The 27939-nt window shown below is 41.2% G+C and overlaps 1 protein-coding gene across 2 annotated transcripts in view; it reads left to right on the plus strand.

Moving 5' to 3' along the window:
• The window catches only part of NCOA2 (nuclear receptor coactivator 2), a 271933-nt gene that overhangs the window by 46448 nt on the left and 197546 nt on the right, over positions 1-27939 (plus strand). The gene's annotated exons all lie outside the window — the stretch shown is intronic.

Consider the following 27939-nt stretch of genomic DNA (forward strand, 5'->3'; position numbering starts at 1 on the left):
AAAAGCAGTTAAAGAAATTTGAACTGAAAATCTGTAAAAATTAACTTCTTAAGTTGCATGTTTGTTCAACAAGGATGACAACTGAGTTTGGCAAAGTAGCTGTTATAATTTGATTGTACACACAACTCATGTATTTGACTGAATAAATAATACAGCATATTTTATAACGGTCTTAAGATTTTTCTTCTAAGTATTAAAATTCAAGAGAATTTTTAATGACTTGGTTTAAATCAATAGCAAGCTAAGCAATTCAGAATTAAGATGCTACTTTATTTTTCATATACATGTGCCTTTTAAGGATTGAGACTCAAGTCCTGATCTGATGGAAATTGTAGATAAACACCCACTGATTTCAATTGGACCTGGATTTAGCCCTGAATTTCCTAGGTTTAGTTTATACCAAATGCTAAGCATTATTTCAACATAACCGTTAGCCTAAATTAAGTGTCTTGACAACATGTCAAAATTTTCAGCGTTTGAGAGTAGCAGAAGCTCAGGATAAAAACAACATAAAGGCCTGATTCTGTCTCTGCCTAAATACGTGAAAATTTTGCTATAGGCTACAGTAGGCTCAAGAACAGTAGACCTTCAATGCTGTACTTTTATATTCAATAAAGTTCCACCATTACCCAAATGTTTAGCTAGCTCTTAAAATACAATAGTGAACGCTACTAAAATAGACATGGTTCTTGCTGGGGAAAAAAGGTTAAGTGTAGGAAAAAGGGAGTAATTTATTAACATAACTGCTTTCTCAGTCAATAGAAATTCATTTTCCCTCTGCCAGTATATTTTGTTACCATGTCCATTTTCTGTCTGCCTACATTACGTCACTTGCACACTTGATTTTAAATGCTCTTGTGAAGGTATTGCTCTATTAGTTTCAGTTCAATAAGTACTAAGTTACGCCTCATCAGCCCTCCCAGTCACGTCTCACAACAGTCACAGCCCCGTTAGCAGAACAACTGATTTTTAAACCTCAGTGCTCATTCTCATACACTACATTACTGATGTCAGGAGCTGATAGCAAGCCTATCAATGAATGATGGTACAATAATGTAATTACTCCACGAGACAGCGATGAAGGAGTTGATTGCTTTCAAGTACTAATCTCATTCATTTACATAGCTGGTAGTCATATTTAATGGGACAGTCTAACACATATGATATTAGATATGAGAAAATTGCCCTGAAACAGCTAGTTCAAAATAAATGCATGTCTGGATAAGAACAAGGGACTGGTTTCAGAAGCTATGGGAGACTAATCATATGATTGCTATTATTGGCCTACACTAGCTTTTCTCCTTTCAAAAGCAAGTAAAATTACACATTTTTACAGGTCATGAAGTACTTTCACTGCATTCATGTTTTATCAGATAATATACTGTACTTTAATTTTAAAACAAACTAAAAGCAGCATTGAAATGATGTTATCAGTAAGGATTTTATCTGAGTTCCATGTTTTGAGACTATTGCAAGTAACAAGAGAATCTTGGAAATATATGGCATGGGACATGATTCATTTTAGTCTATGGTCAGTTTTAGGGCCTAGTCTACGCTTAAAATTTAAGTTGACATAGCTGTGGTGCTCAGGAGCATGAACCTCTGTCCAACCCCATTGAGTACCATAAACGTGTTAAACTAATCTCTGCTGTAGATGCAGCTGTTTTGACTAAGGAGTACTCCCGTTGACTTGGGGAGGTGATTTTCCCACAATGAATAGAAAAACTTTCTAGAGTTGTCAGCAGTGTTTGTGCTACAGGATTTGGCTTTCATAACTACGGTGTTGTAGTTATGGTGCTATTGTCTCCATACTCTAAATGTGGTCTCAATAGTCGTCAATGATAGCAGCAGCTCTGCGGTAATGTTGTGTAATCACAGGCAGAATAAAATTGTGGGTAACCAAAGATTTATCTAGTGATGATACTTCTGCTCTGAATCATAGAACCATTGCTACTGAGAACGGTCTCTCTCCATCTTCTTTAGAGCCCCCCTTCAGGAAGTTGAAGGCTGCCATCAAATCACCCCAAACTCTTCTCTTCTTAATCTTTATCTCTCCTCATAGGTCAAGTGCTCCAGCTCCCTCATCATTTTTGTTGCACTCCACTGAACCTGCTCAAATGCATCCACATTCTTTCTGTACTGGGGGGCCCAAAACTGGATGCAGTACTCCAGATGTGTCCTCACCAGTGCCAAGTAGAGGCGAATAGCAACTTGTCTAGATATGCTGGAAATGCTCCTCCTAATGCATCCCAATATGCCATTAGCCTTCTGGGCTACAAGGGCACACTATTGACTCATATCCAGCCTCTCATTCGCTGTAATCCCCAGGTCCTTTTCTGCAGCACAGCTACTGAGCCAGTTGGTCCCCAGTCTGTAACAATGTTTGGGATTCTTCCATCCCAAGCACAGAACTCTGTACTTAGCTTTGTTGAACCTCATCAGATTTCTTTTGGCCCAATCCTCCAATTTATCTAGGTCACTCTGAACCCTATCCCTACCCTCCGATGCATCTACCTGACCCCCTACCTTAGTGTCACCTGCATATTTGCTGAGGGTGCAATCCATCCCATCATATAGGTCGTTAATAAAGATGTTGAACAATACTGACCAAGAACCGATCCTTGGGGCACTCCACTTGAAACTGACTGCCAACCCCACATTGAGCCGTTGATCACTATCTGTTGGGCCCGACTGTCTAGCCAACTTTCTGTCCATCTTAAAGTCCATGTATCTAATCCATACTTCCTTAACTTACGGGCAAGAATGTTGTGGGAGACTGTATCAAAAGCTTTGCTAAAGTCAATGTATATCATATCCATGGACTTCTCCATGTCCACAGAGCCTGTTACCTCATCATAGAAGCTAATCAGGTTGGTCAAACTGGACAGTCTTTAAGTCAAAGAATAAATGGACACAAATCAGGTATTGGGAATGGTAACCAATGTATATGGCAGAGGGGCATTGCTGGCATGTGATGGAATATATTACATTAGTGCAGGTGAATGAGTCCCTGATGTGGTTGATGTGGTTCGGTCCTGTGATGGTGTCAATATGTGGGCAGAGTTGGCCCCAAAGTTTGTTGGAGGGATTGGTTCCTGAGTTAGATTTATTGTGTGATTTATAGTTGCTGATGAGAACTTGTTTCAGGCTGGCAGGCTGTCTGTATGCGAGGACTGGCCTGCCCTCCAAGGTCTGTGAGAGTGAGGGATCGTTATCCAGGATGGCTTGTAGATCAGTGATAATGCACTGGAGAGGTTTTAACTGAGGGGTGTAGGTGTAGGTGGCCACTGGCTTTCTGTTTTCTTCATTGGGCCTGTCTTGTAGCAGGTGGCTTCTTGGTACACATCTCGCTCTGTCAAGTCTGCTGAACTGTCATAGTCTTCAACCATTTCCAGCCAAATGTGTGACCCTCTCCCCTCAGAGCATTATGGATAAGGCAGCTCAGCTGCTTCTCATAACCCCCTCTCTCAACGCAGTGCCTCACATAGGAAATTTAATCAAACCTCCCTCCCTACGCAGCACTGTCAGACCCTATAGATTTGCCCAAGGAACCACAAGAAATTTTTATCTTTATTAAATAAATGTGTTTTTGTCTTCATGTGCTTTGGTAACTATCAGTGTAGACTTTAATTATTTTGCTACTTTAAGTGTCACAGTCTCTTCAGATTTACCTCCTGTAAGGTTCATTGAAATAACCAATGAAAACATTGATGCTGCAAATATTTGCAACAAACTTTTAGTTAAAAATTTTATCATTTTCAGTTTTGCTTGTAAATTTAGTTGGTTCTTTCGCGTATGCTTATGGATCTTTAAGAGCAGATTTTGAATGAAAATTAAAATTCATTGCTTGTTTTGAGCTAAAATTATGTTTTAGGTGGAATTTATCTTCTTTGTGGCATCATTCTACAGTTCTGCAAATGTTAAGACTTCATGCAAATGATTGGTTTCACACAAAACCATTTACTCTAAATGTCCATTAATTTGGCAAAATATTAATTTTTGTACAAAATTATTGAAATTTCGGATAGGTCATGTTAACAGAACATTTGGTTTGATACTTTCAATTTAGCTATGTCTACACTAGGCAAAGTAAATTGACTACAGATGTGTAATTCTAGTTACAAGAATTGCATAGCTAAATTGCCGTATCTGTGGTTGACTCCTGTCGATCTCCCTTACTCCTCGCATCTCGCGAGGAGTACAGAGGTTGACTAAAACCCCCGAGAAGTCGATTTTGTGCGTCCATACTAGATGCACAAAATTGAACCCCGAACAATCAACCCTGAGCAGGTCGATCTTCTGCAGTAGTGTAGACGTATCTTTAGTGTTTTGCTTTTCAGTGTAAAGAAATATTTTCTTAATAATAAAAGAACCTTCTTGCTAACTCTCCATTGGTATTGAGCTGTATGTAGACACTCTGTCTTAATGGAATAATGAGAAATTCTGAATGCCATCTTGCTGGTGATTTCTTTATACAGATTACAGAGCAATTTATTAGCGTGCTTTCCCTAGTATAATCTGAGATTTGTCTTGTCACACTGATTCAGGACACACACACAATCTCTTCTAACGTTGTTACAGGCAGGAGGGTGTTTAAATTATTTTCCTTTTCTTACCTCAGGGTGGTCAATAAAAAAGTAGCAGCCCATCAGGGTTAGTTCCTGGTGGGCCCCATCTCTATATTTAACTGTGCCTCCACAGGTATCGGGCAATCACAGCTCTCATTGGCCGCAGGTCATTGTTCACAGCCAATGGGAGCAACAGGAAGTAGTGCACACTGGGATGCTGCTTGCTGGTCAGTCTTCAAGTTTGCTGCTCTGATCCTAAGCTGCTTTCTACTTGCTTCTTTCTACTTGCTTCTTTCTCCGCTGCCCTCCACACTCTCATCTGGGTGTCCCCTTCCCTTATGGCCAGGACCCTACTCTTTTCCTGGATTCCTTCCTTTCTTCCCTGTCTGATTCACTAAGGTTGTGGCCACACTTGGCCAAGGCTTCGAAATGGCCATGCTAATGGGCAAATTGAAGAATACTGATGAGATGTTGAATTGAATATTCAGTGCTTTATTAGCATTTGCACCCTTCCAGCTGTGGCACTTAGAAAGCACTGCTTTCAAACACGCGCAGCTACACAGGGCTCCTTTTCGAAAGGACCCGCACATTTCAAAATCCCATTATTCCCCTCAGCTGAGAGGAATAAGGGGATTTCAAAATGTGTGGGGTTCTTTCAAAAAGGACCCCCGTGTAGCCGTGCCAAGCCACGCACCTTAGAAAGTGGCATGTTCAAAGCGCTGCGGCCAGAAGCGTGCAAATGCTAATGAGGTGCTGAATATTCAGTTCAGCACCTCATTAGTATTCTTCAATTTGGCCATTAGCATGGCCATTTCAAAGGTTTGGTCAAGTGTGGCCACAGCCTAAGGGTGGCAGAAGTCATCCTAATTGCTACAATTTCTGTTGCCAATATTCTAGCTTTATACTAGGTCAGCCCCCGCCATCTCAAATGCATTTCATCCTCCAATCAGAGGTTGCTTCTTCAGCCTAAGCCCCTCATGTGGCCTGTCGCACTGCCTGGACTGCTTCAGGACTGTGCTATGCCTTATTACAAAATGGATAGTACCAACAGGCAAGTGCTATTCCAATTTCACTCATGGGAAATGGGAGAGAGAGGTCAGTGTTTCAACCAGGATTAGAATTCATGAATTGCTGGATTCTCTCAGTTCCCTACTCTATGCAATGTCTGCAGGCTTTTTGATCTTGCAATTACTTAGCAACTCCTGCCATTTCCCTATGGCCACGTCTAAATAGACCATTAGCAAAGCGCTTTTGCTGGCAGTGCTGTACTAATGACAGGTCACGAAATTGCAAATGGAGGACTATTTGCATAGCCGTGCAAGATTTTACTGTCAGCAGGGGGTGTGCAGGCAGTAGAGAGGCCATGTAGACTTGCCTCTGCTGGCTAAGGCCCTCTCTGTCTCCAGTCCCTTATATCTGAATTTTTTTCAGGCTTAAGGGACTTGGCGACAGCGGGGAGCTTAGCTGGCAGAGGCACAGCCTCTGTACTGCTAGCACGCCCCCTGCTGACAGTAAAATCTTGCGCAGCTATACAAATGGTCCTCCATTTGCAATTTTGTGACGTGTCATTAGCATACTGCTGCCGGCAGCAGCATTGTGCTAACGGGCCATCTAGATATGATGTGAATTCCAGATACTACCACACATGTCATAGACAGGAGGGTCTCAACGTTTGTGAGGGTTCTGTGTTGAGAACCCTTGCAAATGTTGAGTTTTGTGAATATGGCAGCCACTCCCACCTGGAGGCCAGCTGCCAGGGCTCCTGGCTCGGGGCCCCCGGGGAAGTGGCGGCCACTGGTGCTTCTAGCCTGAAGCCCTGGGGGAAGCGGCGGCTCGCAGCCATTTGCGAATAGTTGAATTCGTGAACCTTAAGTTCGCAAATGTTGAAACTCTATTGTAGCTCTTTTGAAAACTGCTTCTTTTGGAAGAGAGTAGCTGTCCTGTTCTTTGTTCTGTTCTTTGGGAACTTTGTGAGTGTTCTGAAACATTTAATCTGAGTTTTACTCGTGCTTATTTGAGGCTCCCATTTTGTAAGTATTAACATATATGGCATGGCAAACTTAAATGTTCCCATATGACATTGAAAGTCTTGAATACAAAATAGCTTATAGATCATGACAGTCATAAATGCTACACAACTTCAGTTCTACAAATAACACCCGAACAAAGTAAATGTTACTTTGTAAATGATCTGCTATTAATTCCTGGATGTGACTATGTACTATTGTTATCCCATGAAAAATATAACCAAGTAAAAGGGTGCATTTTTGTATGTTCGTTTCTGAATGAGGTTCATTTCTAATTTCTATTTTGATACGTAAATTGAAACTTCTCTGGTTTGTCATATTTATAAAATTGGTGAATTCTAAAGTAGAAATGGTGCTCCCAATGTGGTCCTGTATGTCAGGAAATGAAACATACACTTTGCATGAGCACTTACGGATAAGAAATGTAAGAGCAATCTGTACAGATTCCCTGATTTCTTGAATTTCTAAATCATGTTTGAAAGTTCAGTGGTTGGAGGAAAGGACTTTTACATGCTTTGGGCATAGGTTGCCCTGAGAAAGGATTATGATTATGGCAAAGTATAACCTGCTCTGTGCTGTTAAGAAAACTTAAAACAGTGTATCAGAGGACAAAAATGTAACTTTTGAGCTGTCCATTTTGTAGAGATAATGTATGAGCTGCTGGAACAGATTTACTGGTAATAGAGTAAGCTGAACAGGATTCCATGCAGCTTGTGACTTTGTACCTTGAAAATGTTTACCAACCTGTAGCGATTATAATTGCAAATATTTTAACTAAAGAGACTGGAAGAAGTTACTACAGGAGGAAGATAATTGTTTGGCCTGAAATTTACAGGCCAATATATTTTCTGAAATTTACAGGCCAATTTTCTGATATTTTGTATGTTAAAATAAAAATGTTTCTGCTCCTAATACATGATTTGATTTCAGATCTGGACACAAAATTTTAGACTGGCTCTTTATTTAGCTTTCTATTTGGTACAATAATTCATCAAGAGGCCACACAGGTTAATAGGTAACAGCAGCCCCTAAGTCATGGTAGAACTTTGTGTGCTGAGCAAGTTCAGAAACGCAGTAAAATGTTTGAATACAGTTAGAGCTGCATCAAGTAAGGAAATACATTGCTGTTATCATGTAAATGTTGGGTTTTTTGGGCTATACTTGGAATATACAAGATTGATACTAACTGTGTGTGTGTGTGTGTGTGTGTGTGTGTGTGTGTCTTGGTAAAGCGTGTATTGGCTTATCAGGGTAACAGAAGGAAAAATAATTTATGTAGCAGTAGGACTATAAGCTCAACTCTATGGAGAGAAGTTATTGTTAGGGAAAAGTAGCTTCCAATAAAAGTAGTGCTTTCATTAACATCACTTACACCCCCGTGATGTTTTTTTAGGTTTACAGCAATGGGGGCGTTTGGTTCTGACAAAAGCCACAGTGCATACCAGCAAGCTTATCACCATTGGTTGAGGTGTGGGCAATGTACCATTACTAGGGTAAGCAAATGTGTGGATGTGGGGTGTTTGCTGCCTGGCTGAAAAATATCCCAGTGCCTGTTTATTTGGAGGACTGTGTGCTGAGACCAGCAGCCTGCTTGACAAGGCTGAGAGCTCATTAATAAGGCTTTGGCCCCAGTCCCTTTAGCACTCACCCTTAACCACAGGGCAGGGCTACTCAGAAAGACGAGTGTTTTAAAAAGCCTGCTTCTAAGCGACCAGGGTAGTTAGGGAACAGGGGATTTTGGCAAGGGAGTAGTGAGGCTAGCTAGATGCACGTTAGCATTCTTTATGCATCTTTAAACTTAAAATCAAAGCCACCTGATTAAAAAAATTAATCCATCAGGAAAGTAACAAGCTCCAGGAGTAAAAAGAATGCCAGCCAAAGCCGAGCAACAGAGTGGGGACTATCCAGTGTATTAAACCCAATGTGCAAGGCACTCTTGGCTCTCAAAGACTGTGTTCGGGCTTTAGAAACCAGAGTGGCTGAACTGGAGGAGTCAAAGGAGAGAGAGAGAGAGGTACATAGTAGAATAGTCATCCCATCCTGCTCCCTCCACCCCCCATCAGATAGCCTCTGTGGTGTTGAAGAGAGTGAAAGTTACGGGGAAAGAGAACATCCAACTGGAGTTAGGACTCTCCTTCCAGATGGTGTCCATGGTATCCTCTCACAGTGCGGAAACCTCTCCTGGGGAGGGAATTCCAGTTATTAGGAGGAGACAGCTATTTGGTGTTGGGGGATTTGATCATTAGAAACATAGATGGGTTTGTGATGACTGGGAGAACCCGCGTGGTGACTTGCCTGCTTGGAGAGAAGGTTGTGGCATTCTCAAGAGATCTAAAGAGATTTATGTAGTGCTGGGAGGACCTGGTGATCATGTAGTACTAGTGACATAGGGAAGGATAGAAGAGAGTTCCTGAAGGCAAAATTTAGGCTGCTAGATAAGAGATTGAAGTCCAGGACCTACATGGTAGTGTTCTCTGGAATGCTTTCAGTTCCACACACAGGACCAGTTAAATATACAGAACTTCAGTGTCTCAATGCATGTATGAGCTGATAGTGTACGGAGGAGTGGGTTTGATTTATTACGAATTGTGGAAACTTTGGAAAGGGGGAGCCTATGCAGGAAGCATGGGCTCTGCCTAAACCAAACGAAACCAAATTGCTGGCCCTTGACATTGAAAAAAGTCATAGAGCAGTTTTTAAACTTTGAGGTCGGGGAAAGCCGATGAGTGCAGAGGATCGTATGAAATGGACAGACATCTCTTAGGGAGAGATCTATTAATGGAGATTCTCTATACCCTAGTAGGGAGGAATGACTGGAAGACAATAAAATGTGGGTAAGATCTGATGAGAAACAGTCCCATGAGAGTCCCATTGAATCATACGTAATGGCAGATGGCTAAAAAGTGATAAGGTTTTAAAAGTGTTTATATACAAATGCTAGAAGTCTAATAAGATGAGTGCCTCTTATTGAATGAGGATATTGATATGGTCATCCTAGAAACTTGGTGGAATGAGGATAGTCAGTAGGACACAGTAATACCAGGCACAAAATGTATTGGACTGGCAGAACAGGTTGTGCTGGTAAGGGAGTGGCACTATGTGTGAAAGAAAGCATAGAATCCAATGAAGCAAAATTTTTTAATGAGCAAATTGTACCCTTGAATCTCCATGGTTAGTAATTCCATGCTCTAATAATGAGAATATAGAAGTAGGGGTATTTTACAGACCACCTGACCAGGGGGCAATAGTGACTGTGAAATTATCAGGGAGGTTAGAGAGGCTGTAGAATACATGTGCGTGCGTGCGTGCGTGCGTGCGCACGCGCACACACGCACACGCAGATATATAATGTGGGATTTCAACTATGAGCAGCCAGTCCTGGAATCCGCAAGAGGGGAGACAGTTCTTTTAGTCCTAAGAAGAACACAGGATCTGATCCAATTGGTAAATATAGCTCAGGGGTGGCAAAATACTGACCACAGGTCAGATCCAGACCGCCAAAACTTTGGGTCCAGTCTGTGGCCCTTCGGGACCCTTAGGCAGGCTCCCTGCCTGCTGCAGCCCCAGGCTACTTGAAATGCCCAGATGCTGGGGCCAGGGGCAGAAGTGAGACTTTACATGTCTGTCTGCCCCCAACACAGTTCTCACAGCTCTTCTGCTCCCGGTTAACCCCCTCCTGCCCCAGGTCAGATCCCAGACTCTATCCTGCTCTCCAGCACCCCCACAGGTTAGAATCCTTTCCTGCACCCAAACCCTCTCTGACCCTGGACCACCAGCTGCACCCCAATCTCTTGGTCCAGGTCACAACCAGTGTTACCTCTAAGCTGAGTGCTTATGTGGCCACTGAGGAGAGATTTGGATGCCACCCAACTGGGTAAAAGAGCACCCACAACTCTTACACATGTATCTACTGGTGGTGGACATCTGCACGTATCTTGGTGCACATAACAGAATTTATTCTACATAGGAATGGGAAAAAATGGAGGGAGAGTTGGTCACAACCCAAACCCCCTGCATGCTCTCCTGCACCCCTCCCCCAGGCCAGAGTCCTCTCCTCCACCCATACCTGCTCCTGGATCAAGCACCCCAATCCTCTGACCCAGGTCACAACTCCCTTCTTCACCCAAACTCCCTCTCAGACCCCACATACTGCCATGCACCCCAGTTCCCTACCCTGAGCTTCCTTCTGCGTGCATCCTCTGTCCTAGACCCTCTATGGAAAATGCAGCTCTTGATTACTTATCAAACTTTGGAGTGGGCTTTCCCACTGAAAAATTATTACCCACCTTGATATAGCTTGACTGCTTGGTAATAGTGACCATAATATAATTACGTTTAACATCCCTGCAGCAAGGAAAACACTACAGGAGCCCAACATTGTAGGTTTTTGGTCTTTTTTTTTCCCCTCAGAAAGGGGGACTACACAACAGTGAGGAAGTTAGTTAAACAGAAATTAAAAGGCCGTCATGCCAAAAGTAAAATCCATGCAAGCTGCATGGAAACTTTTTAAAGACACTGTAATAGAAACTTAACTTAAATGTTTGCCTTATGTTTTTTTTTAAAACCTAATATCAAACGAACCAGAAAGTGCTGTCATGGTGAAAAAACAGAGTAAAAGAAGCACAGAGAGGGACAAAAAGGCATTATTTGAAAAGGAAGATAAATCTTAGTGAGGAACATAGAAAGGAGCATAAACTCTGGCAAATTAAGTATAAAATGTAATTAGGTTGGCCAGTTAAGAATTTGAAGATCATCTAGCCAAAAACTCAAGTTACTGCTTGAACCTCTTGTCTGGCACCCTTGGGACCTGACTGGTTCTGGACAAGAGAATTTGCCAGACTATGGTAGGTTTAATGCTGTCTAGCACAGTACCAGCACTTCCTCTGATTCCTGGGCTCTTAGAAGACATTTAGGGGTAAATTATAATTAAACAACAGCACTGAACACTGAGAGTCAGGACTGGTGTCTGCATCAAACTTTATGGGACCATGGGAAACTTGGCCACACCAAATTAAGTGGTCAGCTGGCTAACTAAAATAATGCTGGATTATGGATAATAATAAAGCTGGATTAGAGAGGTTCAACATGTAATAGCAAAATTCTTGTAAGTGCATCAGAAGGAAGAAACCTGCTAAACCACCAGTGGAGTCACTAGACAAATGACATGCTGAAGGAGCCATTGAGGATAAGGCCCTTACTGAAAAACTAAATTAATTCTTTGCATCACTCTTTATAGCTGAGGAAATGATGAAGATTCTCAAACCTGAGTCATTATTTTTAGGTGACAAATCTAGGAACCTGTCCCAGATTGCAGGACCATAAGAGGAGGTTTTGGTGCAAACTGATATATTAAATCGTAATAAGTTACCAGGAACAGATGGCATTCATCCAAGGGTTCTCAGGGAACTGAAATGTGAAATTGCAGAACTAGTAACAGTGGTTTTTGACCTACGATTCAATCAGCTCTGTGCCAAATCTTTGGAAGACCACTAATGTGATGCCAATTTTTAAAAAGGGATCCAGAGAGAGTCCTGGCAATAACAGGCTGGTAAGTCTAAATTCAGTATTTGTGCAATGTAGTTGAAATTATAATAAAGAATATAATTGTCAGGCAACATAGATAAAAAATAGTTTGTTGGAGAAGTCAACGTGGTTTTTGTGAGGAAAAATCGGACCTCATCAGTCCACTAGAATTCTTTGAGGGGAGAAGAAGCAAGTGGACAAGGGGGAACCCAGTGAATATAGTATACTTGAATTTCCAGAAAGGCTTTAACAAGGTCCCTTACCAAAGGGTCTTAAGTAAAGTAGGCTGTCATAGGATAGGAGATAAGGTCTTCTCATGGATTGGTAATTGGTTAAAATAGAGGAAGCAGGATAGGAATAAATGGTCAGTTTCCAGACTGGAAAGGAATAATGAGTGGTGTCTCTAATGGGTCTGTACTCAAGACCAGTCTATTCAACGTATTTATAAATGACCTGGAAAAAGGGGTAATCGGTGAGATGGCAAAATTTGCAGATGATACAAAGTAGCTAAAGATAGGTAAGTCCACAGCAGATTGGGAAGAGCTTCAAAAGTAGCTGACAAATTTGGGTGACTGGGCAACAGAAAGGCAAAATAATAAAGGTGAAGTAAGGCATACTGGAAAACATAATTCCAACATACATATAAAATGATGGGGTCAAAATTAGCTGTTAGCATTCGAGAGAGACGTTGGAGTCGTGGATAATTCTCTGAAACCATCCACTTGATGTTCAGAGATAGTCAAAAAATAAAATAATACAGAAAATACATTTATTGCCTTTTAATAAATCCATGGTATGCCTACATCTTGAGTACTATGTGGGGATGTGGTTGCCTCGTCTCAAAAGAGATATGTTGGCATTGGAAAAAGTTCAGAAAATGGCAACAAAAAACAATAAGGATATGAAATGGCTGCCATATGAGGGGAGATTAATAAGACTGGGACTTTTCAGCTTGGAAAAGAGATGAATAAGTGGGGGGTATTATAGAGGTCTATAAAATCATGACTGGTGTGGAAAAAGTGAATAAAGAAGAGTTATGTACTCCTTCCCAGAACACAAGAACTAGAGATCACAAAACAAAATATATAGGCAGCAGGTTTAAAACAAACAAAAGGAAGTATATCACATAATGCACAGTCAGCCTGCTAAATTCTTGACAGTGGATGTTACGAAGAGTAAGACTATTATAGGGTTTTTAAAAGAGCTAGACAAATTCATGGAGGGATATGTCCATCAACAGCTATTAGAATGGGCCCGCATGGTGTGTCTCTAGCTTAAGCTGTGAATGAGCGACCTGACAAACAGATGATTACCTGTTCTGTTTATTCCCACGGGGCACCTGGCATTGCCCATCCCCAGAAGAAGGGATACTGGCCTAAATGGACCTTTGGTCTAACCCAGTATGGCCATTCTTATCCTAAATATTCCACATGTAGAAGCGGATACTGTAAACCCTCAATTTGTACAGACCCCGATTTAGCATATTCTGGGAACAATGGACATCTGCTAGCCCCCCGTCTCAAGTTAAGTTCCCAAAGTCCACTGAACCAAGCCCTGTAAAATGCTAAATGCCACACCCCCTTTCCCTCCCCCCCCGCCCTCCAAAAAAAAACCCCAACAACACATGTTGGGAACTTGCTGCCAGGGCCTGGAGGAGTCGCCACTGCTGCTGTGCACTCCTCCCACCGGGGGGGAGGGCATGTTTGTGGGCAGATGGCACTCACGTATGTGTCCCACCCTGGTGGGAGGAGCATGTGGTGGCTCCTCCAGGCCATGGTGGAGCCCTTGCTGTCACACGTGGCAGGGCGCCCAGCTGTGACGGGGGTTTGGCAGTTCCAGCAGCAGTGAGTAGCGGGCATTTTTTTTTTTTTTTTTTTTTTTTTTGTGGGGAGGGGGAGAATGGGGCTGGGGGAGCCTGGTGGGGACGGGTGGACAGTAAACCCTCTGGTTTAATGGATATTTGGGTTTAACAGACACCCCTTCCCCACATTAGTCCACTAAATGGAGGGTTTATTGTATTTCAGACTTAGGGTATATCTGCACAACCCATAACAATGATCCTCATCATGGCTTAGCAGAGAATAGATAAGTGTGGGGCAAGCTGGAACATCGAAAAACTGTCTGCTCAGCTATTTTTAGACGGCTAGCATGAGCTCTCTTGACCCAGATTTGTCAATCTGGGCTGGAGGGTCACAGATGTCAGTAGTTTAGTCATATTTTTCATGCCCTAGCATCTTTAAAACAATGCAGTTCTTGCTGACAAGGAAATTGCTGATTGCTGGCTGTTATTGGGTGTTTCCACTCAAGGAGGGCAGTTAGGTTTGGGTCTGTGTAATGCCTGGGATTTTGGTTGACGAGTGTTTCATGGGTTACATGTCCTAAATGGATTTACTGTCATCTGTCAACCAGCCAGTTGTGCTGGCCGGTGATCAGGCCTCTGGCTGTGCTGCCCGTTTTTGCTGGGTGGAATGTATAAAGAGCCTTGCCAGGAGTAACTGGACTCTTTCCTAGTGCCTGCTTCTTAGGTGTAAAGGGGCTCCAGGTTTGTTTTCTACTTTTCCGTGTATCGTTGCTATCTTGTACTTTTCTGTAACTTATTGAATTCCTGCTGGCAGGTAGGGGCGTGTTCTGAGGAGCTGCTCAGATTCATGTCTCAGCATCAAGGGTGCTTGGGTTGTAATGACCATCTGCTGTTGTGATCAGGAAGACATTTGTTGGAATTTCCACCCTAACTCTACTCTTCATATGCGTTTAGTAGACAATAGCTTTTTGCTAACTTTGGGCCGCAAGATACTACATATTAAGATATTCAGAGAGAAGTTTAGGTATTCATTTTTTTTTTTTTATGCACAGGTGATTAGTTCGTGTCAATAAAGCATCGTCCATTGGAGCAGCTATCGCTTTAGTTTATGTGGATCCTGTGACCTTTTAGAACACTCTCTCTCTCTGAGGGGGCTTAAATCGAGGAGTTTCTTCAGAGCAAGTGCATGCCACTAACAGTAAATGGGTTTTGTGCCTGTTGATGGACCAATTTGCCATAGTGTTGCCAATTGTACAATCGCATGAACACAAACACCCTTGACCGGCCCTGCCCTTTCTCTGGGGCCCATTCCCATCCACTCCATCCTGTTTCTATCTGTTGCTTGCTCTTCCCTTCTCACTCCTTTCACTGGGCTGGGGAATTAGGTTGGGGTGCAGGAGAGGATGTGGCCACTGGGCTGTGGTTGAGGGGTTTGGAGTGTGGGGGAGGGGGGCCTCTGGGCTGAGCCTGGGCCAAAGGATTGGGGTGTGAGAGGGGGTGAGGGGTGCAAACTCTGGGAGGGAGTTTGGAGGTAGAAGGGACTCAGGGCTGTGGCAGAAAGTTGGGGTATAGAAAGGGGTATGAGGTGGTGGGTCTGACCAGGTGACAACAAAGCAGTCAGGCTCACTTCCTGCTGTGGCGCTGGGCTGCTCCCAACAGCAGCAGGTATGGTCCTGGGGGAGAGGCCTTTATGTGCTGCCCCTTCCTGCAGGCAGTGCCTCTACAGCTCCCATTTGCTAATAGCACCTGTGGAGACAGTGTTCAGAGTGAGGCCAGCACATGGAGGCACCCCACTTCCACCAGTGTCACAGGGACACGCTGGCTGCTTCTGGGAGTGTATGGAGCCAGGGCATGTAGGGAGCCTGCCTTACCCCCGTTGTTTGCCAGACTTTTAGCAGCCCAAAATCTCTCTCTTCAGTATCATTAGCCTCTGGGAGACAGAGCTTAGTTCTGGGAGATGCCCAGTGAAATCGAAAGGTTGGCAACCCTACATGCCAGATTAAAGTGAAAAACTGTAGGTTGTCCTGTGGCATAATGCAGGCCAAGACAGCTTCAAAATTCCTGAAGTGGCACAGGGTTACTTGTGCATTTGCGCTTAGGTCAAATCAGTAAGAACTTCCTGTTTTTTGATTTGGCTTTTAGTAAGGTCTGCAGCCAGACACACACACACTGTCTGATTTTCTGATTTGAATTCAGTGGATAAGGATAATTTGAGGAGGAAGCAGAAACAAAACCAAATTACTGACTTGATTAAATATATTAAGACCTGATACATGACAACAACGAAGCACTTCCAGAATGTAAACTTGAATCTGATATACTAAACAAACCATAAAATTGCTTAGAGTAGAGTGCAGAATGGCTTTTACTTGGCTTAGAAAGCTAATTAGTGGGAGGCTTTAGCTCTTGAAAAGTCCTAAGAGTTTACATTAGTTTAAGAGCTTAAAGTTACATTAATTTAATATGAACAAGTTGAATCATTCAAATTTTGAGGGCTACCAGGAACATAGTTCCAAGGTCACTAATTTGCCAAAATACTGTGAGTGTGTTTGGAAAAAGCTACATTAAATCATTATTTATATAAGTTTGAGGCCTTGTCTACACTAGCCCCAAACTTCGAAATGGCCACGCAAATGGCCATTTCGAAGTTTACTAATGAAGCGCTGAAATGCATATTCAGTGCTTCATTAGCATGCGGGCAGCCGTGGCACTTTGAAATTGATGCACCTTGCCGCCGCACGGCTCGTCCCGACGGGGCTCCTTTTCGAAAGGACCCCGCCAACTTTGAAGTCCCCTTATTCCCATCAATTTCGAAGTGCCGTGGCCGCCCGCATGCTAATGAAGCGCTGAATATGCATTTCAGCGCTTCATTAGTAAACTTTGAAATGGCCATTTGCGTGGCCATTTCGAAGTTTGGGGCTAGTGTGGACATAGCCTGATAATGACATCATAGAACTTCTTATGGATTATGTATTGTAGGGAAATTTTTTTGTAAAAGAAAAAAAAAAAAGTAATTGTCAGTAGTGTTGAGATTTTACGCACACACGTAAGGAAATTTTAAAATTTGGTAGACACCAGTTTCAAAGTTTGTTTTCTTGCACATATTTTGCTATTTTATAATATTTTTTATCTTAATATGTGTGCAATTTAGAAGAGCTCTATGGTTAAATTAATAATTTTGAATTTTCAGAGTGTGTATGTAAACCCTTCACTATATTAAAGTACTTTATTTGTTATAATGCACTGCAATAAATGAAATAATTGTATGTACCCAAACATGGAGTCACTTAAGTACAGAAAGTTTATTTAACACATAACTGACATGTAAGTAGCATACCTAGATAGATTCTTCACATCTCTATTTCAGGGCAGGATTTAAACACGTGTAAGTCCTATTAACTGTAATGGATTTCCAAATAGGAACGTTTTCTGATTTTTTTTTTTTTTTTTTTTTTTTTTTAAAGCTGGTGTGATATGCTATTTTTACTTGCAATGTTATTTATTTTTGACTGACTCTTCATGATTTTTGCAAAGCCTGTGGGCTTGGCGTGTTTGATCTTTAAAGAATGAAATGGTGCACAGTTTGCACACAGTAATTGAGCAGTATCTTAGCTCTGTAAAATATCTTCCTGTGCATACACTTTGATAACTTACCATGCTAGAGTCACATTCCCTAAAGACACATCCCCTCAAGGTTTCTCAGGTTGGGCACCCAACTGTGGATTAGCTTTTCCTGTCAGAGAGCCGACTGATTCCTTTTTATAAATGGTTTTAACGTGTAACATGTTGTATGTCACAAATTAGTATTACACATACTGTTAAAATATTATGTAGGTTACAAAAATAAAATGCCCAGGAAGGAAGTGGCCAATCTACAATCATCTGTGCAACCTTAATTCTGCCTGTTGTGCCTCCTAGACATAGGAGTCCTGTGGAAATAATGATATCCTTTAGCTGTGTATATAGTGCAATGCATACATGCACAAGAGAAGTGATTAAAACTGTACAGACCAAGGGGCATAGCCCAATTTTCAAGGGCTTGAATTTGCCACGTAATAATGTTGTTTTAGTCTATTTTTGGAGTGTAATTTCCTAGACTTTTATTTAAGTGAAAAAGATTTTAAAAGTCATTATGTGCAACTGTATCAATTCCCCTCAGCTGTGATCATGAATCAGCAGAAGGGTTTGAACCTTGAGCCTTCAGCACTGCAGCACAAACTGTTATCACTTAAGCAAGAAGGCTAACAATATTAGCTGGTAATGGGAGACTAATTTCCCAGGGGTGGGGAGATGGGTTGCAGCTCCATGAGGTGAGTTTAGTAGGAAGCCCAGACTGGCCTTGATCTCTCTTCACCTGCCCAAACGCTGGGCGGAGCTCTTTCTCCTTTATTGGTTTGAGATAGGGAATTGGCCATTGGTGGCATGTGCCAAGTCTGAGAGGAGTGGTGATTTGGGATCTAGAGTCCTTCACTGTCGCACATTACTACAGTTTAGCTACACCAGCAGCTCCCTGGTGTTTCAGTGGAGCACCTTGTACTGGTATAAGCCCAGCCTTTCAATGCTCAGTGGTGGTTTTGGCATGCTGCCAGTATTTTCCTGAGGAATGCAAGGGAGATATGGGAAATGGCAATTTTTAACAGTTTATATCAGCGACAATCTGAATGGCATTTCATGGGATGAAGGAAAAGCACTGCTGAAGCCCGTGGGGATTCCCTGTGGGGAATACCAAGGATCTGTTGAGAATAATGGAGGCATGTGAGCTTCTCAAAAACCAGGTTGCAAGAGTCCTTTAATGGGAAGTGTTAGGAAACCTAAATACAGGGGTCTCTGTGTTGAACTGGTAATATGAAAAATGCCATTGAATTCAATAGGATTTTTGTTCTATCATTTTCAGTGTTGCTGTTCAAGCCAAATGGTATTCTTTCAGCTGTAGGAGGGCAATGGTGAATTGGCAATTTTTCAATTTGTCAAGTATTTACATCTTAATGGCATCATTCACAGGGGGCCAGCCTCAGCTCTGCCATAACCACTGCACTGAAGTTACTAAGAAATGCACTCGTTTAACCGAGGGCTGGGAATTTTTTTTCCCAATGCATTCAGGGACTAGACTGCAGGAGATTACATACCACAGGGCCTGTAATTTCTATGCATGTGGATCTAATCTGTGTGTAATTTGGTGTGTGGTATTAATACACATGTATTATGTTCTCAGTAGTAACTGGTCATGCAAAAAAGCATTATGGACTATAATAGAAGATACTATTTTTTTCAAAAGCAGAAAACACTGCTATTGATCTACATTTATTCCTGCAGTTTTTCATGGTTAAGTAACAATGAGCTCACTTCTGCAAGGTGCTTTTAACTTTCCTTTCAGATGAATATTTAGGCTACAAATTGTTCAGCTCAAGGATTATCTTTTGTCAGTGTACAGCACCCAGCACAGTGGGGTGTACTTCTGAGTGCAGCCTTTAAAAGCCATGCAAGATAAATATATGCCACCAATAATGAAAGGTCACACTGCACCTAGCAGGATAATGCCCCTTATAAAGAACATAGACCTATTGGCTAATGTTGAAGAGTGCAAATAAAATATGGTTGATAATTTTACTACGAAAATGAATTTTGTTTTCAGTGTGTCTGGATTTAATCAGGGTATGTCTAGGACTCTATTAGCTTCAGCTAGCAGAATGCCTTCATTGACTAATTGTAGTTCAGTTGTTGGAGTCTCTTTTTTTAGACTTTAGACTAATGACTTAATGCAATGCAGTCTGCTTGGTAGAGGAATGCAGATGAAGATTGTGGACCTTGATGTGATTTTATGCAAACTGTTAAATTTGTTCTGTTTCTCAGAATGATAGTGCAGATAGTATGTCCCTCAAACAGGTTTTTTTTTTTTCTTTCAGTTTGTGTGCGGGGAGATTAAGTAATGCACTGGAAAAATGTCTTTATTCAGAAGCATTTAAATGAAAGATTTTTCTGAGATCAGTGTATGTGAGAAGGATAATTTGTTTGGGTTCTAATGCCCCCTTCCATTGTACAGTAAGGAGAAAAAATGCAGATTTGAGGTGCAGGGAGAAATTAGTGCTAGAACTCCCTAGCTTCCTTTGCTGTGCAGTTCTCTTTCTGTTCCCTTTGCTAGACCGCTGTCACCTCAATGTCCAAAGGAGTCACTTTATGCAGTATATTTCCTCCATCCAGTCTGGTACACACAATCAACAATAAAAAAGCAGTCATGTAGCACTTTAAAGAGTAACAAAATAACTTATTAGGTGATGAGCTTTCGTGGGACAGACCCACTTCTTCAGATCACAGCTTTACCAGAACAGACTATGATCTGAAGAAGTGGGTCTGTCCCATGAAAGCTCATCACCTGATAAATTATTTTGTTACTCTTTAAAGTGCTACATGACTGCTTTTTTGTTTTAATGGAATACAGGCTAACATGGCTATCTCTCTGTCACTATTCACAGTGCACAATGGGGAGGATAAATTTATTGCGGACTGATTGGATCAGCTTCATCTGTCCTATGAATTCTTTGACCTCCAGAGGGTTGCAACATTTCAGTCTGCCAAGCTACCTTAAGAGGGGTGAGCTTTGTTTGGAAGGAAGTGTGGAGGACAGTGTGGAGTAAGCTTTGCTCCTCGATGCGGACTAGGGATTTGTGCTCAGTCATTGAGTCAGGGTTTTTCCTGAATCCTCCAGGATACAGCGTGCAACTGCTGCAAGAATAATGCAGCTTCTCAACAGCTGTTTTGATTTTTTTTATTGTTCTTGATTCGTTTTTGTGCATTTTTATGTGGGAGAGGGAAATATGAGCTTCCCTCAAATTTAATGAAGTACCCTTCACACAGTTACTTAGGGCTTTGTGCCCTGGGAGTATAGGAGAAACTGTACAGTAAAAATATTTTTCAGGGGTTGGTTTAAGCACTATTAGTAATTTAGCAGATCTGTCTTGAAATGACAAAAGATTTTCCAAATGAGAGGCATAACCAGAGAGATGTGTCTTATATCTGCAGTGCTGATGGAAGATTCACTGTGGCTGTGAGGAGTATGAGGAACTAAAAGGTGTAAGATTGCTAAGAGTTAAAGGCTCTGAAGAGTTTAAGTATGGAAAAGAATTTTATTGCATTATTTCTTTGACAATCAACAGTCACACAGAGCACACAGAAAAAAATAATCTAGAAAAGCCCAGAGACATTGTTTCATACTTGCATAGGAACCCAATGGGTGTGTCTGCACTAGGAACTAACTTCGAAGTTAACGTTGAAGTTAGGCACTACTTCGAAGTAGCCAGCAGAGAGTCTACACATTTTCCCTTATTTCAAATTTAACTTAGAAGTAGGAAGCCTAACTTCAAAGTCCTTACTCCATACCTGGGAATGGAGTAGTGCCCTACTTCAGAGTTTGTTTGAAGTCAGTTTTGTGTAGACACTCAACTTTGAAGTTGCTTACTTTAAGTTGTACTTCAAAGTAAGCAACTTCAAAGTTATTTTTGTAGTGTAGACACAGCCAATATTAAGAAAATAATTTTCAAAACGGTATTCTTTTATAAAAAGTAGTGCAAAGATTGTTCTTTATATATACTATTTGCAAAATCCTATAAAACTGCATTTTGTGATATATAAACCAAATGTAAGCAGAAAGAAGCTGAGAATTACAATAATCTGGCTAAACTGAACAGTTTTTTCTTAAGAGAAGTTTTTGGTGTAAATTGGGTATGTGTAAGGCTTTGTGCTCTTAATAGTTCTGCTGTCTCATTTGAAATGTAGGGATAATAGCTCAGAAGCTGACTAACTTGCCGTACCAGTCTTGCAGTGTTTTTTGTTTTGCTCGAAGTACATGAAAGGTTAATTTGAGTATGGTTACAGTAGTACTGCATTCCTGATGATGTTGGTAGTTTAATGACAATCTTTGTTGTAGAACTCGGGAAATGTGGGTTGAACCTTGGGGATCTGTATCGCTGGTGGCATGAAAATGTTTCATCCTAAATGACAAGATATTACTGGAACAGCTTGGTATGTAACACTTCTGATTGTGTGTCCATAGGTTTGATTTTCAATGTAATGTTTTACTTTTTTCCAAGACACACTTTTAAAGTTTTCTGCACTTGAAAGTTTCTTTCTGTAGTAAGATTACTCCACACTTTGGTTAGGATGTTTCATGACTTACTCATGCAGCAATGCTGATAGATTGCAGATTTGTTCTGAATCTATTGAACACACAAACTCTGGATAGTTAGAGGCTGAGATTTAATTGAAATAAAGTTGATTATACTGATTTAAAAAGTGCACTTGCGGGGTATAAGTTTATATATCAGTTTGAAACGCTCAGGTTGTATGAAAAGAAATGATTCATAAATGTTAACATAGAATATTTGTCATAAAGTGAACTTAATGTATGCCAAATATTGTGGATGCAAAAGGAAGCTATGGAACTTTCTTCCTTCATTTTCTAAACTTTTCAGTGAAGTACTGAGGTTTTAAGTAGGATAGAGTTGGCACTGGAAGCTGGAGAAATATTTATGTATTTTTGAGGTTTAGTTAATTTAAATACTGAGCCTCTGCATTGATTAAACTTTAATTTTGTTCAGTGAAAGGTAAAATTATCTTCTAAGTTGTACTGGTGTCTGTTATCTGTCAAATTATGTAGTACATCTAAAATTCATGGACGGTGCAGCATTAACAGCCCTGCAGGGCACTTGCTGGTGTCGTTGGATTTTCAGATTTTCATTCCCTTGTCTTTCTTTTCAAATTCTTTATATTGGCTCTGCCTTTTAACCAGTTTGCATTCTCTCAGTTCTGTTGGACTGCAATTAAATGTTGGGTGTAAAACTGCCTCAGCTTTTGTATCTTTGCTGTGTTTAGGTACAGTCAACAGAAAGTTAACTTCCCTTTTTCCCCCTAATTCTTTATATGAATTAATATGCTTTTCAAATCATGGTTACTCACTTCTGGTGAAATGTAAAAAATGCTAATTACTTGAGAAACATTTTTTACTGTATTTTAATTTGTAAAGCATTACAGACCTGTCTCTTACCTACCTCCATAAAGGATCATTTACTGTTCAATTATTTTATGCTAGGGAGGTAATAAAGATATTTAATAAGACAGGTAGGTCTATTTGCTTAGTAGGAACTGAACCGTGGCTTAACCCTCTTCTTCATGATCCACTTCTGTGTGCATCTGCATTATAGAAGTTGATGTGTATGCATATGTGCTAAATTGTGTCCCGTGGTAAGAGGAGTCAATTAAGATGTGCCAAAAATGCTAGGTGTTGTCTAAGGCCAGGTCTATGCTACTGGAGAAAGTTGACCTAAGATATGAGAGGAGTGCAGCTGGAGCCAATGTACCTTACTTAGGTCAAAATTCTATGTCCCCACTTTGTAGGTCAATGGGAGAAACTCTCCTGTTAATTTCCCTTACTCATCAATGGGGATGCCAACAGTGGTCAATTTAGCGAGTCCTTACTAGACACATTAAATCAAACCCCAGAAGCTCACTCTTCAGAGCATTGATCTCTGGGTGAGTGAATACAAGCCCCTAAAGCTTTGAAGAGTGCCTGAATATCCCTGCCAATGAAGTGTTATGTGGAATTTTTGGATCACTTGGTATACTTTTGTGATTGTCCCCACAGGAGAACTCGCCTACTTAAGTGGATAAACTGTTCATTGATACAGTCTTATGTTTTTGGTTTTCATGTTGGTTTACATTCAGGATATTAAAGCGAGAGAGAATTTGCTGAGAGAGTAGTAGCAGCCCATTGTGCTGTTTATCCTCTCTGTCCTTCCTGCAGATAAAGTGACATGGAATGGAAACATTCTTTTGCAAAGCATTGATAACAGGCCAGAGCCTCTTTTTTTGTTTTCTGTTTTTAGAATACATGACAAAAATTAGTTTTGGTCTGAAGGTTTACAGTGCACTGTTGTGTGACTTGAGAAAGGTGGTTGTCTTCTCCAAATGGATATGAAAATAAGTAACTCTGTGTGTGTGTGTGTGTGTGTGTGTGTGTGTGTGTGTGTGTGTGTGTGTGTTTCCTTTGGGGTTTCACTGGGTTTAGTTCTGGGTTGACACACACGGAAGATGATTGATTTGTTTGTTTGTTTAACTAGCCCTGTGGATGGAGTAATGAGTAATGTCAATTGTGATAATGGATGCCTTTCTGACATAGGGTTCTCATTGGCTTGGGGCTTTTTATACATCTTTACCTCGGTGCTTTTGTTTATCATTATCATGTTTAAATAAATTAAAAATTTTTATATGTTTAAAAATATTAGGGTGAGTACCTTAATGCTTGTAGCTTGTTAGAGAAATGGGGATAAGGCATATTTGGAGTTTAGATACCAGCGTGTGTGTACCTATTTTGTACTTTGTAGAAGTGATGCCCTCAAGCTTGGTACTCAGGCAGTTGCTTAATGTCCTAAGAAGAGTATAAATCTAAGACCTACATTTTGAACAGGATGGGTTTAGCAAGGCATCAGGGTTGTAAAACTTCCTGAGTTTTCATGTCAGTGGGATTGAACTACTCCAGTGATGTGATTAGCTTCAGATGAATCAAGATGCTGCTGCTGACCATCTCCAGAAAATACCAGAGACTTTACAAATAGTGGGTGTGCAAAAGAATCTGGTAAAGTGTTTTTCTACATTTTGGATTTCTTGTCATGACTTCAGCCAATTGCTTCTCCCAGTCTGTTCTGAAGTAGTCTTTACACTGTACAGTGAAACAAATCCCATTTTGGGGTATGGGTTCAATGACAAAAACACTAATAATGTAACTGTTAACATTCAGTTCAGCTCACACCTTCTTTCTAGACTCGGCTGTTCCTAGGTGGTCTGTGATTCCATCTAGTTAGCCTAGATCCTCTTTCACCCACTCTCCAGGTCGGGTAATGAGCCAATGCTTTGGTTAGGGTTTATCTACAATAAGAAAAGTGGTCGAGTTTGGATGCTAGATACCCTGACCTAATCTTGGTACCTTTTTATGCAGTTGGATGCAGAGTAACATTTTTACCTTGATTTTTGTATGGTTGTGTTTAAATTTGAATTTAGACAGCTAAATTGAATTACAAGATATTTTCTTGCAGCCATGCTAAGGAGGAGGTCCAAGTTTATTTAGGTCAGCTTGTGTTAACTAAGACTGACATAGGTTGAACACATGTTCTTAAACACTTAAAAATGCTACAGTGGCTAATGGAAGAAAGTCTCCTGTCAGCATAGGCAATCTATCTCCTTGAGTGGCAGTAGTGAGGTTGATAGGAGAATGTTTCTGGCAACCTAGTGCTATCTGTATGGAGTCTTAGGTTGGCTTACCTCTGCTACTCAGCAGTGAAGATTTTTCACATCCCTGATGAATGTACTGATATTTGCCTAATTTTCTGATGCAGACCAGGCCTTAGTAAAGACAAACTTTTATGCTGCAGAAGCTGCTTAACGGTATTCCAGCAGGATCAGTACTTGTGACTATATTGGACACTTGGTCAGCCTGTTACACTAAAGATGTGTAGACCTAAATTTCCTTCCTGTTAGTCCTTATCTAGTTGAGCATTCAAAGGTGTGAAGTTGTATTGATTTATCCAGCTTGATGTAATTAGCACCTTCTTAAAGCTCTAATTAACACAATTGTATTTTAGAGCAGTCTTGGGTGATAGAGTTAAAGGTGTGGGGCATATCTACCCTAGAAATGCTCCTATGCCGCTGTAGCACTATAGTGTAGATACTTGCTATGCTTCTGTTGCTGTAGTACATCCACCTCTTCCATCGACCTAGTGGTGTCTGAACAGGAGCTTGGGTTGACTAAAATACATTGAATGAAGTATAAAACTTTTCACAGCCCTGAGTGATGTGATTTAAGCTGACCTACCTCTGCGGTGTAGAACAGCCCTTGGAGGAAGCCTGGAGTTTAATTTAACAGATTTAGCATTGTTCTGAAGTGGGGCATTCTCCGCTTTTTCCTTACTGAGCTCTCCTCCCCCAATGTGCTATATATACTTGACAGCCTGTTTGTGCCACAACATTTGCTTTCTTCATATAAAATCCAGGGCCAGCCTTAAGGAATGGCAAGCAGGGCAATTTTTCAGAGCCCTACACCATAGGGGGCACGAAAAGCTGAGTTGCTCAGGAGTTGGCTACAGCCCTGGGTGGTGGGCTTAAGGCCTTGTGCTGCAGTCCCGCACAGTAGGGTTTTGGCTTCATGCACTGGGCCCTAGCACGTCTATTGCCTACCATACTTGGCTGACCCCCTGAAACTTGCCTGTGCCCCCCCTCCCCCCCGCTGCAGGGGCCCTAGATCACGGCTTAGCGCAGCTGATCTAAAGTGCAAGTTCTTTGTTCTCTCCAGCGTTTTAAGATGTTAGCTTGCTCAAGCTCTGTCCCTCACAAATGTAAAAAGTCCACAGTCCTGAGCGATGCAGTTTTACCGACCTACCTATCGATGCAGACTGTGCTGTACCCACAGGAGGAGCTTCTCCTGGAGTAGCTACACCAACGAGGGAAGTTTGTCCTTTGGCATAGTTGCATCTTCAGTGAAGTGCAGCTGTGCTGCTGCAGGACTGTCTGTGTAGAGACTGTACTGTAAATCTCAGTCTAGAAAAAGTCTCTGTGTTGTGTCTCCAAAATTTTTGGCTTTCTCTTTCTTAAAACATGATTTTCAGTTTTTGGTCACATTTTGGGAGTCATGATTAATATAGATCTGATGAAAGGCTGCAGCAGTTACCCTGTGCATTAAGACGGCACTTTTCTCATACAGATATTTGAATTAGCCGCTCTGGAAATTCTGAGTCTGTTTTTTGCAATTGCGGTGGCATTTAGTAGGTCAGTAGGTAAGTTTCCCTTAAGCAGTCTCTATCAGACTAAGAGAGTCTTGGGAACAAGTGCGTAATTCGTTCTTGTGTGTGTAAATATTTTTTACTTTACATTTTTTTAAAATACATCAAAGGTACTTTACACAGTGAGTCTACAGGGAAGACCAAAGGTAAGTTTTTGAAACTTCCAGGAGTTAAAATATCTAGCAGATATTTTGGCAGGGTTGCTGCAGTTTTGTTCTTCATGTTCATTCAGATAGTCATCTTGAAACCAAAACCATTTTACATGGCAATTCAAATGTCTTTTTCATTGCTATACTGCAGTCTGATTTTTTTTTTTTTTTTTTCTGATTTTGAGTCTCAACATCACCTGTTCAGCTGAAATGTTTTCACCTGAGCCACACAGAGTCTGAAACTCAACAGTGCTAAACTGACACTGGATGCTTTCAGTTAATATTCTGTTAAATGTTTTGATAGATTTATTTTTAAAAAAAAAAATCTCTTTGTGAAAGCATTTTAAGGAGTTCAAAATAAAATACAATTTACCAATGATTTAATTTCTAGTTTACAAATTTTGGGTTATTTTTTTCTCTTAATGGACTAAAGAAACAGATACGGTTCCTCATTTGCTTTCCTGCATTCTAACATTATTGGCACACTACACATTGTCCTATGAACAGAGTATATTAAATGGCATGGTGCAGTCCAAGGGCTTATAGCTGGTATAAGCACTGATTGCTATTATTGTTGTATCACTGCTTTACAGATCTCTTAATAAAGAGGTAAAATTTGGGTTGGAGGGAGAAAAGAAGAAATTTTGTGCTCCAGAGATACTAACCTAATTATGCACTGTAAAAGGGAAATGTTGGCCTCTGTATCAAGGATTGCCAGGTGCTATATTAACTGGGGTGAGACAGGTGCTCTCTCTGCCTGTTGAACATCTTGGCTACTGCTCCATATCCACTATTTCAGACAACAATGTCTTGCACTACAGTTGATCATTCTCTGTGTGGTGTAAAATTGGTGCTGAATTTACAAATTCCCTATCACCATCTGTGATGCTGTTGAACAACTTCCTATAGAGTTGGGCACAGTCAGGGGGGCTGACAGCCACTGTGGTCCCAGGGACAAGATGTGGAAAGGCATGACTCCATGGCCCCAGAAGGAGCTGAGCCAAGGGTCAAAGGAACAGCACTAAGGGCAGTCAGGTTTTAGTGCTGCTC

Source organism: Carettochelys insculpta, chromosome 2 (genome assembly GCF_033958435.1).
Source record: "Carettochelys insculpta isolate YL-2023 chromosome 2, ASM3395843v1, whole genome shotgun sequence".
NCBI classification, from domain to species: Eukaryota; Metazoa; Chordata; order Testudines; family Carettochelyidae; genus Carettochelys; species Carettochelys insculpta.